The sequence below is a fragment of the Marmota monax genome, unplaced genomic scaffold (assembly GCF_021218885.2).
Source record: "Marmota monax isolate L192 unplaced genomic scaffold, Marmota_monax_Labrador192_F-V1.1 WCK01_AAM20220418_F8-fsc00101, whole genome shotgun sequence".
In the NCBI taxonomy this organism is placed as follows: domain Eukaryota; kingdom Metazoa; phylum Chordata; class Mammalia; order Rodentia; family Sciuridae; genus Marmota; species Marmota monax.
In genome coordinates this window covers 127,260-140,839 of record NW_026692786.1, presented here as the reverse complement: position 1 = coordinate 140,839, position 13,580 = coordinate 127,260, and the positions used below count along the sequence as shown (strand labels likewise).

At 37.1% G+C, this 13,580-nt stretch overlaps 1 long non-coding RNA gene across 1 annotated transcript; it reads left to right on the top strand.

The window, feature by feature from the left end:
- The first annotated feature begins 5 nt into the window (after nucleotides 1-5).
- On the top strand, nucleotides 6-8,441 carry LOC124095029 (uncharacterized). Its single transcript, XR_006852394.2, has 3 exons — nucleotides 6-118; nucleotides 456-530; nucleotides 7,406-8,441. It is a non-coding gene; the product is annotated as an uncharacterized LOC124095029 (long non-coding RNA).
- The last annotated feature ends 5,139 nt before the right edge of the window (nucleotides 8,442-13,580 follow it).

The following is a 13,580-nucleotide window of genomic DNA, read 5'->3' as shown; positions in this document are numbered from 1 at the left end:
TTATCAACGTCTGCTCGGCTCCGGGGTGGATAGGTTTACCCCAGGTCCCCAGGTTTGCCAGTGAAATGCGATCCCTGCTTCATTTTCTTCTGGACTTGAGGTCATTATTTTCTGTGTGGTGAGTTGAGGTGACCCGGGTCCGGGTGCGAGAGGAATTCGCAGCAGGAGGGCTCCGAGTTCCCGGGATGTGGGTGGGGAGCGTGGAGGCGAAGCCGGAGCCAGCTGCTGTGGCGAGTGTTTGTGGTCGTGGTCACGTGTGCGCGGTGCGGAGGGGCCCGATTGCTGATTGGGCTCGCGGGACCGAGTGGGGGCGGGGCCGCACGTGTGACCCTAGTTAGAGGCGATTGTGAGGTATGTCATTCCGTGACCCTAGTGATTCTGTGCCTGGCTGTTGTGACCGACCAGAGACTGTGATCAAAACTGACCTGTAGTTTTGTTTTGTTTTCAACTTTTAGGAAACTAGAGATTCATTTGGCAGTTCGAGACCTGCGGATGTGAACCAGGTCCCCAGGCGACTGGAAGACTCCAGGGTATGGCCTCTGTTGCTTTCATACAGAATGAGTGCATTCGGTATCCATTGTTCAGGGCTTAATACACCTTAGGCATGCAGTGGAGCCCACCCAAATTCCAAGGAATTTGTTGCACTGGGATTTCTTTCACTGCCATTTCACTTTATAGCCACACTGCGGAGCATGCGGTCAAATGGTTACCAAAGGGAAGGTTGGATATTTGAAACCTAGAATTTAAAAAAGGAGCCTTGTGTTGGTACGGAGAGTTTAGGACTGGAGTTGTCCCCAGTGCAGAGTCCTGGGAAGACAAGATGTTGAGGTTCCAAAACTACAATTCGTTCCCCCTGGTAATCCCTTTTTAGAAGCTTTGTGGGGGCAATTTGCATATCCACAGCTTTTTCATAGCTCTATCTACAGAAAACAGCTGTGAACGCAGAAACAGATTCCAGTCTCAGACTTCAGAGAACTGAATCACCTCCCTTCTTCATACTGGATATTGAACCTAAAGGTTGCTCTACTGCTGAGCTACATCCCCAGCCCTAGTTTTTTGTTTTTTTTTTTTTTGGTTATTGTTGTTATTTTGAAACAGGTTCTCACAAAGTTGTCCAGGTTGCCTGGAATTTGTGATCCTCCTGCCTCAGCCTCCAGAGCCCTTGGAATTACACGGATGCACAACTGGGCCTGACTTCACAGGAAAAATCTTAATATTGAGAATGTCATTATATTGGTGAAATATGGTAAAAGAATGTACAAGACTTGGTGGGCTTATTATTTCAGTCATTTGGTTTTAGTACTGTTCCCTGTCATTTTGCTAGCCTGTTTCCTTAGTTTTTGTAATAACTAGACGAGCTTTCCTTCCGAACTTTTCAGAAAAATGCTTTCAATATATGTAGGTTTTATTGTGTGTCCCTGATGATGGAATTAATGCAGTCTTGTTGGAAAAAACTCAATAACCTAAGTTGATTTATAAAACTAAAAATATGTAAGTACTAGCCAGTCAATGGTGCACTCCTGTAATCCCAGCAACTCTGAAAGATGAGGCAGAAAGATCTCAAGTTCCAGACCAGTTTCAGAAATTTAGTGAGACCCTGTCTCAAATTAAAAATAAATTAGGGCTAGGGATGTAACTCAGTGGTAGAGTGCCTCTGGGTTCAATCTCTTGCACCACACACAGGATACATAAGTAATTATAGTGTTAGCATCTAGAAGCGTTCATTATTGATATTGTAGTATATATTCTTCCAGATTTTTTTCTTTCAGTGTATGTTTAAATGTTGTTTTTTTTTTTTTAGACAATTTACATGAATTAGTTATTTAATGAGAAAAGACTTCTCTACTTCTCAGATTGGAAAGAATTCATCCCAGTCACTGGTTTTGCTCTCTTCCCTGCATGTAAGGAGAAAAAGGAAGTGCCAGTGATACTTAACTGATTTCATAACCCTTCTGAGTACCTATTGGAATTTACTCATAATTATCAGGAAAACAGAATAGGTAGTTAGCTAAGTAAGGCAACTACTGAGTATTATATTTATTATTAGTAGTAGCAGTATTTTTAACAGATTTAAGTAACCTTTCATAAAACAGCACTATTCTCTCAAGACCAGTTGTCTTGGGAGACCTCATTATATAAATCACATGGTCAAGGGTAAGTTTATAATATATGATAACAGAATTAGATGTTAGTAGTTATACATGTGCATAAAAGTATGATGGACAGTGAACAAAATTGATCTTTTAATTATGTTTGTTATCTAATTAAATTTTTTGACCTATGTTTGTTTGTGAGCAGAATTCTCTTTTTCTTCCTTGTCTTTCTGAAAAAATCATTGTGGATAATGTTAATGAAGGGGCTACGCTTGCAGGCTATACCCTATATTAGCTTTATAAGGAAGAGCAGACCTAAGAAGCTGAAATTTTCTGTCCCAAAATGGTAAGGACATAAGGAAATTTTCTTTAGTAGTAATGGATTACATGATGTGAAATAGTCTATCAATAAAAATATATAATATTTATTAGGTTTTTTTAGGTATATCATAGAAGTAATTTGTTATTGTTATTTTTCTTTTTTTCCCCTCACATAATCTTGACAACTCTTTGAGTACTAGGTACTATTATTTTTCTCATTTTATTGACGAAGCATTCTTGGTAATGCAAATAATATACTTGCTAAGGCACAGAATTAGTAATGTTCAGAGTTAAGATTAACACACTGAGAGGCTGGGGTTGTGGCTTAGTGGTGGAGTGCTTGCCTAGCATGTGTGAGGCACTGGGTTCGATTCTCAGCACCACATATAAATAAAATAAAGGTCTGTCAACAACTAAAAATATATTTTAAAAAAATTAACATACTGAAAGCTTAACCACATTACTATTTTTATTTGATGCTTCTGGTTTCAGAGATCTCAGTCCACAAACTACTGGCTCCATTTCTTCAAGGCTTGAGGTGAGGCAGAACATCATGGGAGAAAGGTTGGTGGAGGAAAGCAGCTGGGAATATGGCACCAGGAAGCAGAGAGAGCTTAACCACATATATTATTATTATTACTTTCGAATGTACATAACCTCCCAATAATTTTTTAAAATATTTTTTTAGTTGTAGATGGATACAATATCTTTATTTTTATTTATTTATTTTTATGTGGTGCTGAGGATCGAATCCAGGGCCTCACATTACGCGAACACTCTACCACTGAGCTACAACCCCAGCCCCGCCCAGTAATTTTTTAACCTGCTTCTCTCACTTGGTAATTCACAATTGTCATTCCTTAACATTTAATATGAATTAAGGTTATTATGATTAAAAATGAGTATACATATGAATAATAACTACCCACTATTATTTAACATTTTCTCTACCCCTAGATATTTATGGGTTCCAAAAACTATTCTGTGAAGAATATCCTTGAGTTATGTTTACTTTCGTATCTATTCCTTCCCATATATGCCAGAACTTGTCCCTAGTATGTGAAGGGACACCAGAATTAAAAAGAGATGCTAATCATTTAGCAAAGATCAAATATATAAGGGAGTAAAAGTAAGAGAGTGTGATAAAAGGGGTCTTAGAGAAGTTAAGATAACATGTTGGGAATTCATAGGTGTGAGAAGTAGAAAGTCTGGTGGTTCATTTTCAAAATATAATATTTAGCTTTAATTGGGATATTAGATCCAGTGACAGCCATTTTGATTATAGTGTTTTCCTTTGTTCTACGAAAGTTTAAAATTAGCCAATTGCATTGTAATCCCGAGCTCCTCCTTTCAGAGCAAGGGGCAGTGATTACTTCAGGAATTAAAAACAGGTGGACTGCTCACCCTAGCATGCTTGCTTGCCGGACTTTGTTCAGTAATACATTCTTTCACAGAAGAAAAGTTTGCCTTATTGAGTAACTTTTGAGGATGTGTCTGATTTCTGTGGCATCCTGATATTTCTAACATAGGGAAGAGAGATTCTGATCATGGCAAGCATTTTCAGGTTATGACCAAATTATAAAGAAGACTTGAGAGCTCCAGTAAATAGATTTTATGTAATAAGCTTTTTGCCTTATAAGCTTTTACTTTTGTAATATTATATATAAATGAAACTAATAGAACAAGAAAATTAAATAGCTTTTGGGTGGGTATTGCAAAAGAGGAATGAATTAGAAGCAAGTTTAAAACAATATGTCAAAGATATGAAAGCAACATTTAGAACATGCTCGTGTCTGTGAGACATCTCTTGGGGACTTTTAACCATTCTTTTCTAAAGAAAACTCCAAACATCATTAATATATAAAAATCAGAGTGTTAAAGCGGGTGTTAGGAGCCAAAGAAAAGTCATTCAGATGGCATTTAATTTATGTAGTATCTTAAGCATTTTTTCAAAGTTCAAGGAAAGACTATTTAAGACTGCCTTTTTGTGTGTGTCATGCTGGGAATTGAACCCAGGGCTTTGTGCACGTGAGGCTCAAGCACTCTACCAACTGAGATATATCGCCAGCCTTTAAGACTAATTCTTAATTTTTTTGAGGTCCAATCTTTTTGTTACTTTTCAAAATTTCTTAATTTTGACTGGACTAAGTAGAAGCTCTGAGAGAAGACAACCTGCATCTTTTCACAATCTGTTTCTCTCATTTTTCTTCTGTTGTCCAAAAGCATATGCTTTAGCCTCCACCTTATTTTTCTTTTCTTTCTTTCTTTGTTTTTTGCAGTATAAGGATTGAGCCCAATACTGCAGGGTCCTCAGTCATTGTGCTACATCCCCAGTCTCTTTAAAATTATGTTTTATTTTGAGACAGGGTCTTGCTAAGTTGCTGAAGCTGGCCTCAAATTTATGATCCCCGGGCCTCAGTCTCCTAAGCAGCAGGATTACAGGCATGTGCTACCATGCCTGGCCTTTATTTTTCTTAGGCTTTTTCTTCAGAGAAATATATCAGTGTTTGTGATGCAAGACATGTGGAATAACAAAACACTGTTTTACCTGGTTTGTTTAAGAGGGCTTTCTGATAACATATTGGTGGACATTATCTTCTTCTGGGAGATTGGAAAGTTATAGATTCTGCTAGATCTTTTGGGCACTAGCCCATGAGACACAGTAGTGTTAATCAGTTTGGGAATATTCTTTTTTCTCTCTTTTTTCCCCCCCAGAAATCAAGTTGAGAATGCTCAGATTGGCATCAACAGTGCAACCTCAGTATCACATAAAAATAAATAAAATAAAGGCATTGTGTCCAACTACAACTAAAAAAAATTAAAAAAAAAGATCTAGGGAGATTGATGTTGTGTGTCAGTGGTTCTATAGTAACTACTGTTGAAGTCATTGAGATAAAAGAATGATGGCTCAGAATTTTTATCATGTTCCTGAATGTAATGAAAGCTAACCTCTTTTTTCAAATAACCCAGTTAGTTAGTTAGTTAAAGGAACAATGTGCATTAGGTATTTTTTTAAGTGAGAGAGAAAAGTAAAGCTACTTTAAAACTGTTTTTAAATTTAACTTTAAAGTGCTCAAGTCAGCCAGTCACAGTGGCACTACATTAGCTACAAAGAAGTATTAGTAATCACTTCTACAAAAATTTCAAGTTGCCATCTGACAAAATTAAATACTACATTTATTTTAAAAAACCTGTTTTCCCTTGAAATTTGAGTAAATGGATTCACCTTGTTGATATTTATGGCAACTATCCTAAATATGTACTAGAAGATATTGAATCATCATGAAAAGAAGTCGACTTCCAGCCAAACCCAAAATGTTTATATTCTTTTGTAGTTTACAAAGTGTTTATAGTTTTGTTTTGATTTTCAACTTTACTACATTGTGTTGTTGAGATAATGTTATTTGACCTGAGCACTTTGGCTTTGTTTGTTTGTTTGTTTGAGGTTGAATCCAAGGGTACTTAACCATTGAACTACATCCTCAGCCCCTTTTATTTGTTATTTTGAGAGAAGGTGTTACTTGCAATACTCCTGCCTCAGCCTCCTGAGTCACTGGATTTACAGGCATGTGCCACTGCGGCTGGCTGACCTGAACACTTTTAAAGTTAACTCTTATGATTTTCTGAATATTACAATAAAAATATTTTGTGTTGTACCTAAGAATGTCTCTTCTGCAACTAGTAAGTTTTTGAAACCTTAATTTGGATTCAGTGCAAACTGTTCCTTTGGTAACCAATAGTATTTAAAGAACAAAACTAGTCAATAAAATGCATTAGTTTTAGCATAACAGCAAAAAAAATCATGGCCAATGTTTGACCTTAGTTATGCTAATTTGGATACATGTTTATTCTCATCTAAATGAAAATATTATAGGAAAGAAGATACTCAATTACTGTAGTAAGATCAGAGAAGGATGGCAGGCAGAGGAAGAAAGAGGATAACTATTGCTTAATTCTTGTGGTTAATACTTATTTTGATATTCATCTGTCTCTTTCAATGTTAATTTCTTATATTCCTAATGTTTACCTGTATTCTTATTGAAATCTATTTGGTGAAAAATTTGTTATGTAACCAACTGCATTGTTCTAGGAGCTTTTTGTTTAGTGATATATGAATAAACTATTGTTTCTGCCCTTGTAAAGCTTTAGGAATAAAGAAATAAATGCATTAATTTAAATAATAAATAATTATTGAATAACAACATAAAGAGAAATCAATGTGTGATGAAAGCAAGGAAATAGGTGCTGTAATAGAAAGATATAAACATGAACTTCTTTGAGTAGGTCAATTGTTTTATTCTTTTTGAATAAGAGACCTTAAAATTTGAAGGATAAAAAGGAGCCAGGCCTACACCAAGCCCATCTGTGAAATGAAAAATTTGGGTAGCTCCAGAAGATGAGAAATGAATGCATGGTCTGGAAACTTGAACCAGATTTTAGGGTACAGGATATAATGGGAAAATACATCTCGTTAACCATGAGGGTTTATTTGCATTTTATTCTAAAGAAAAAAATGAAACAATTAAAAAATTTTGAGTAAAGACTACATGACCTTCAACATGTATCATATTGTACAAATATTAAAAATATAGAGGTATAGAGGTCATGGATATAGCTCAGGTAGATTATTTTCTTAGCATGAAAAGACCCTGGATTTGATCTTCAACACTGCAGTTAGTTGATAAATAAATATATATGTTTAGGACCTATCCTCTAGATGCTGATGTAGTTAATTTGGGTTGGTGGCTTTACATCAGTACCTGCAACAACATTCTCAGTTGATTCTGGTTAACACCTGAATTTCAGAACTATGGACTTAATTTTTGTCCTCCCATAACCTCCACATCTTATATATAATCTCATTCTCTATTTGTTGCCTATGTTCAAATTTCATAATATTAATTTTGATTCATTATTTTCAGTTTTTCGTCACTTAATTTTCTGGTACAAGAGAAATAAAATACTTTGTTTTCTTTCTTCTGTTCTTTCAGATTTGGAGTCCAGATGGGCGATAAAAACATTTTTGAGGAGGAAAAAATGGTTCCCAGTGTGAGGTAATGGATAGAAGTAAAGTACACGACCTTGAGGACTCCTTTTTCAGAAGTAACTGGGTACAAAGAGCTTTTATAGGGATAAAAGGGAGGAACAGGGCAAGAAGGCAATGTCCTGAGCCAAGTCTTTGTCATCCTGGGCATGTCTCCCTTATTTTCATGCCCAATAATTAAAAATCTCAATGATCCTGAACTTCCTGGGGCTACTTCCTATAGTTGATGCAGAGAACTGAAGACTAAAGGCTGGGGGGTGGGGGGTGTCACCAAGGATAGCAGGTGGAAATCTGAAGAAAGATTAGTTAGCAGTTAACATCTTCACCACATAGGTGGGGCTTCTCTTTACAACTTATAATCACAACAAAAGGGAGGTGGTATAAACCTTGCAGAAGGATTAGGGAGTGGGACAAAAAGGGAAATGGAGGGGACAGAAAAGGATTGGGGAGGGAGGTGAACATAATTCTGCTAAAGACAACTTTCTAAAGGGACTTCTCTGTAATAGCACCCTTGGAAATCCTAAGCATAACATGCAGTAGTCAGGCCATACAGGTATAGTAGTTCAAGGACTTAGAGGTAAATTAGGAAAAAACTAGACCACAAGAGACAGTAATATACAGTCAGCTTTATTAAGTGGCACTTCACAGATTCTTGAAAGGGGTGTCCCTCCCAACAGAGATGGCAGCATGAGACCACTGCCCAAGGGAATAGATATTATCTTCTAGGGGAAACAAGGGTATTATGCATGTAGGTGATGATGTAGCAATGAGTAGGGAGTCTCAAGAGTTCTGAAGGGTGTCAGTGGGTGTTTTGTTTGTTTATAGTTATAGCATTTGTCTAAACTATTGTTAACACATGTTGGTGCTTCAGGGGTATGCAAAGTGGATGGGCTCTAAATGGCCAAAAATATGTTTATGTGATGTATAACTGTAATGCACCAATAAAAAATGTGGAAAAATGTTTATGTGGGTATAATAAAACATATTAATTTGTGAGAATTTTTGTTTGCCTCTAGTGGGCTCTGAGCTAAAGGTCCTAGCCTTCTGTGAAGAAGTAAACTGCTTTGGAGCCAGTTTTGCCTAATAAACAGGAGCCATCTTTGATCCATTTATACAACAAAAGATTAAGAAGGCCCCTCATATGGCCCTCCAATCACAGTCTCCCACCCAAAAATTCAGTTTGGTTTTTTGGCTTCAGAGAAACTTCCTGAAGGCAATTGGTTTCAAATTGTTTGCTTTGTCTATAACATCATTTCATCTACCTCAGGACTATGAACAGCATCCAGAAGGACTGCATGGAAAGTACCAGAGTTGGGGCCACCTTGAACATCTTATTGATTTTACCCTAGACTAAGTAGCCAGCTGAAATTCTGAAAGTTTGTAGTGTCTTTGAAAGGCAAGCTACTTTCTCTTTGTATTGGGAGAAAAGGAAAACTTCCAAATGCAGTTCTGAAAAAATACAGATCATTAATGTTCTCACCCCTTAACCCCAGGTTTCCCCAAATGCGGCTTTTGTCTTCTTTATCTGTTACTACAAAATCAGTATGTCCCCATAACTTTAAATTTTACATTGTTCTCATTATTTTTTATTTTCATTCCTTTTGTTTATGAAGGAAAAAAAGCATTTTCATATAAAAACATGATAATATAATATAACCATAAAGATACTTTAAAGAAATAGTTGGGACAAAATCCTGAAGCTTATTATTTTGTTTTCACATAGCCTTCCACCCATTTTATCCTATTTATCCAATAAGTAGCCCAGGAAAGAGCAGTTTCTTTTTGGGGAAATTTGCATTTAATAATTAAACTGCTTTACTAAGGTATGTGTAACAATGAAGACAAGAAAAGCAGAGTTAGGGGGCTGTGTTTGTAGTTCCGTGGTAGAGCACTTGCCTAGTATGTGTAAGGAACTGGGTTCAATCCTCAGCACCACATAAAAATAAATAAAATAAAGGTATTGTGTCTATCTAAAACTAAAAAAAAGAAGGAAAGTAGTGACAGACTGTTGCCAGTCTGTCTTTAAAAACTTCATTTAATATAGAAAGCTGAATGCTGGGGCTAGGGTTGTGGCTTGCCTAGCATGCGTGAGGCACTGGGTTCAATTCTCAGCACCACCTATAAATAAATAAATAAATAAAGATCCATTAATAACTAACAAATTTAAAAAAAAAAAAAGAAAGCCGAATATAACAAGTTAAGAATGGTGGGATAACTCCAAGAAAGTTGAGAGTTGAGTCTGTTGAGACATTCCCTGTGACATGGCCTCCCATAACTTGAAACATTCAGAATGAATCATAAGTCCAGAATGAATCAATCTCTGCATCAAAAATATAGAGTTTATCAGTAACTCAATTTCAGATGGTCTCTCCAGAAAACAAGCCCTTTCCTTATGTACCTGCAAGTGATCCAGCCAGTCCAGCTAGCATTTATGATGTTTTTCGTAATTTATACTTCCTAAAAATGCTGTTCTAAATCTTCAATAGTTCTAGATTCTGAGTCCCACTTGTTGCATAGAATCTTGTTGTGCTAAGGCTGAAACAGGTCATTGTCCAGTTTCAAATTAGAGTCATAAATAAACAATTTTTATATGTGAATTCAAGATCTCCAAAAAATCATGGTTTTATTTATTTGACTGCTACAAAGCCTACACTGCTTATCAGTTTTAGAGTCTAAATTGACCCTCTCAAAAATGTGTACATTAGGACCCTAGGATGCACAAGACCCTGAGTTCAATCCCCAGCAGTGGGCGAAAAAAAAAAAAAAAGAATGCACAGCTAAATGCCCATTAGCTGGTGAATTGACCCTGTCCATCCACTGGAACAGTATTCAGTCATATAAAGAAAAGGAAGTGATGAATCATGCCACAACATAGAGCAAAGTGTGGTGGTACAGTCCTGTAATTCCAGTGACTCAGGAGGCTGAGGGAGGAAGATTGTAAGTTTGAGGCCAACCTCATCAACTTAGTGAGACCTTGTCTTAAAAAAAAAATGGTTAAAAGAACTTGGATGTTTCTTTCTGGAGAAATTTGCATTTAATATTCAAACTGCATTACTAAGGTATGTGTGAGTCAGACTATTGCCAGTCTGACTCACACATACCTTACAGACTAGATTCAATCCCTAATATATGATAGATGGAGGGAGGGAGGGAGGAAAGAAAAGAAAAGAAAGGAAAAATAACCCAGGGGCTGGTGACAAGGAAGAACTGCCATTGTCTGTAGTGTTTCTTATTCTGGTGTTAAAATGTACTAGAGTAGGGTTGGGGGTGTGGCTCAGGACTCGCCAAGCTTGTGTGAGACCCTGGGTTTGATCCTCAGCACCACATATAAATAAATAAAATAAAGGTATGGTGTCCACCTACAACTAAAAGTGTGTGTGTGTGTGTGTGTATTTTTTTAATGTACTAGAGTATTAGATGGTGGTTATGGTTATACATCTTTGTGAATATACCAAGAACTACTGATTTCTGTACCTTAAGAGAGTAAATTTTATGGTACATGAATTCTCAACTTTACAAAAGAGACTAAAAGAATATGTACACAGCTGAAGAGCATCACCCGCTAAGGGTCAGGCATTTGATTTTCACAAGAGCATTAGCAAGATGATTGCTTTCTAAAACATTCAAAGTGTAACTCCAGTTCACTACAAAAATCGGTAATATAAATTATACACAGGGCCTTTAGATTTTGTAAAGACTTTAAAGATCATTGAGCTTGGTGCAGTGGCACAAACCTGTAATTTCAGTAACTCCAGAGGCTGAAGCAGTTGGATTTCAAGTTCAGGGCCAGCCTTGGCAACTTAGTGAGACCCTGTCTCAAAAGAAAAAATAAAAAGGGCTGAGGTTGAAGCTCAGTGGTAAAGCACCCTATCGGTTAAGTCCCCTTTAGAATTAAAAACCGAGGGTTGTGGGGTGGAGATCATTAAGAAATCGCTGTTGTGAAAGCACATTGTTAAGTGGTACAGGAGACTCTTTAGAGAATTCATACTGGTAGTTAAGTCATAAAATTATGGAATATGGGAAGACCTATACTTGGAAAGAATACTTTTATCAGAAAGGTTTCTTGGTAAGAAACACTATGAAATATATTTAAAATTGGATAACAATAATATATTATTCAAGGGCTGGGGCTGTAGCTCAGTGGCAAAGCGCTTGCCTAGCATGCGTGAGGCACCGGGTTTGATCCTCAGCACCACATAAAAATAAATAAAATAAAGTCATTCTGTCAAAAAAAAATTAAAAAAAATTTTTATTCAAGTCAGGTGCGTTGGCGAATGCCTGTAATCCCAGAGGTTTGGGAGGTTGAGGCAGGAGGATGTGAATTCAAAGCCAGCCTCAGCAAAAGTGAGGCACTAAGCAACTCAGTGAGACCCTGTCTCTAAATGAAATACAAAATAGGGCTGGGGATGTGGCTCAGTGGTTGAGTGTCCCTGAGATATCATCCCTGATACTGCCCCTCCAAAAAAGATTTTATTCACATGATGATTAGATAATTTATATCTTGAGAAAATGCAAATATAAGAAATGTATTAAGGTCTTTATAGCAATATTCTCTATCAAATAATTTTTTAAATGTGTAATTAACATAATTAATGACTTTCACTTCTCTCCTAAATATTAGGATGTTTATACCATAGAGAAAAATTATGTGACTATAAAAATTGCTTTTTTCATGAACTCTAATAATTCAGTAAAAGCAATTTCATATGACATTTGTTATTTTGAGCAATATAAAGTGGTGTCCAACACCATTCAATTATTCTTTAACATAATCAAATTTATGTTAGAAAATGACTTCTTTGTGTAATAAGTGGGAGAATGGAAATACTTTGTCAATCATTTATATACCTACATTTCTATTTTTAAATATGTAGTAGTTAGAATTTTTTCACTATTGTAAAGGATAAAGATATCCTTTTTATGTAAGCAGAATTTTCTCTAAGATATGTATGTGTTTATAAGTAGCATTAAATCTGGACACAGGTGAATATAAATTGTTTATATTCTATTCCAACAAAATACATATTTGATGACATAGAGTTTGTTGTGTTTCATTACCAATATATGGTAATGAGATAGGGATTTAGGATAGAGAAATACTGAATTTTAAGGGAAATGCTCACAAGCTACTGAGATGCAGAAAACTATCTTTTGCATATCACATACACAAATGAAGCAGGCTTAATTTCTAAAAATTATCCGTGTATACTGATCTCATTGCTGTTCTTAGCATATGAGAATATAGAGGGAAAACCAATTGAGATGAAGAAAAAACAGTTGTAAATCTTGAGCAACATGCCCTTGTAGAATGAGGGAAATTCACAAGCGCAAGGGAAACTCCACCCTAAATCCACTTCTAATCTGGCTCCTGATATAGCCCTTCTATAAATATTGGATTGTCAGCCCAAGGCAGGTCTGCTCACTCTTGGGATAGCCTGCATTCTCCCTTGAATGTGTGTATGACTTCCGAAATAAACCTGTCTGTTGCCTTTGTCTGGCTTGTGTTGAAATTCTTTTCCGTCTCCTATGCCAAGAACCCTGCTGGTCCTGAGTTGAGTTCCCCTCTTCTCTGGGGACTCTTAACCCTTCTCCTGACAGTTGCAGGTGCTATTGTGCCGCAGTCTGGCTGGGCACAATCAGGAGCCACTTGTCAAAAGAAACTAACTTTATTTTTAGAACCACACACGACAAACAAAATAGTCTCTCAGGAAAAACCCTCAGAGCCTCAACTGCCACCACCGGCTTTCCCCAAGCCTCTCTCTCCCACACAAGCTTCTCTTCACCTCCCACAATCCTCCTGCTCTTGAGGCCGATTGGCTGGGTCACGTGGGCGGAGCCAAAAAAGTCCCCCAATGAGCAGCTCCGTGGTCTGAAAGGGCAGGGAAACAGTCCAATGAGCATCACCGCAGAGGAGCCAATCAGCTAGATGTTGCTGGGGCCGCTGTGAGCCAATCATCAGCCAGCAGCTGGAAGTTTGCTGGCAGCTGGAAGTTTGCTGGGGCCCCTTTGGCTGTGGCTCTCAACATCTCCCCCTCTCTGTTTAAACAACAAGCATGTGGCTTAGGGACCGTGCCTGTTAGGCAGTCCAATTCAACATATGGTCCTTACCCGTCATCGGATGA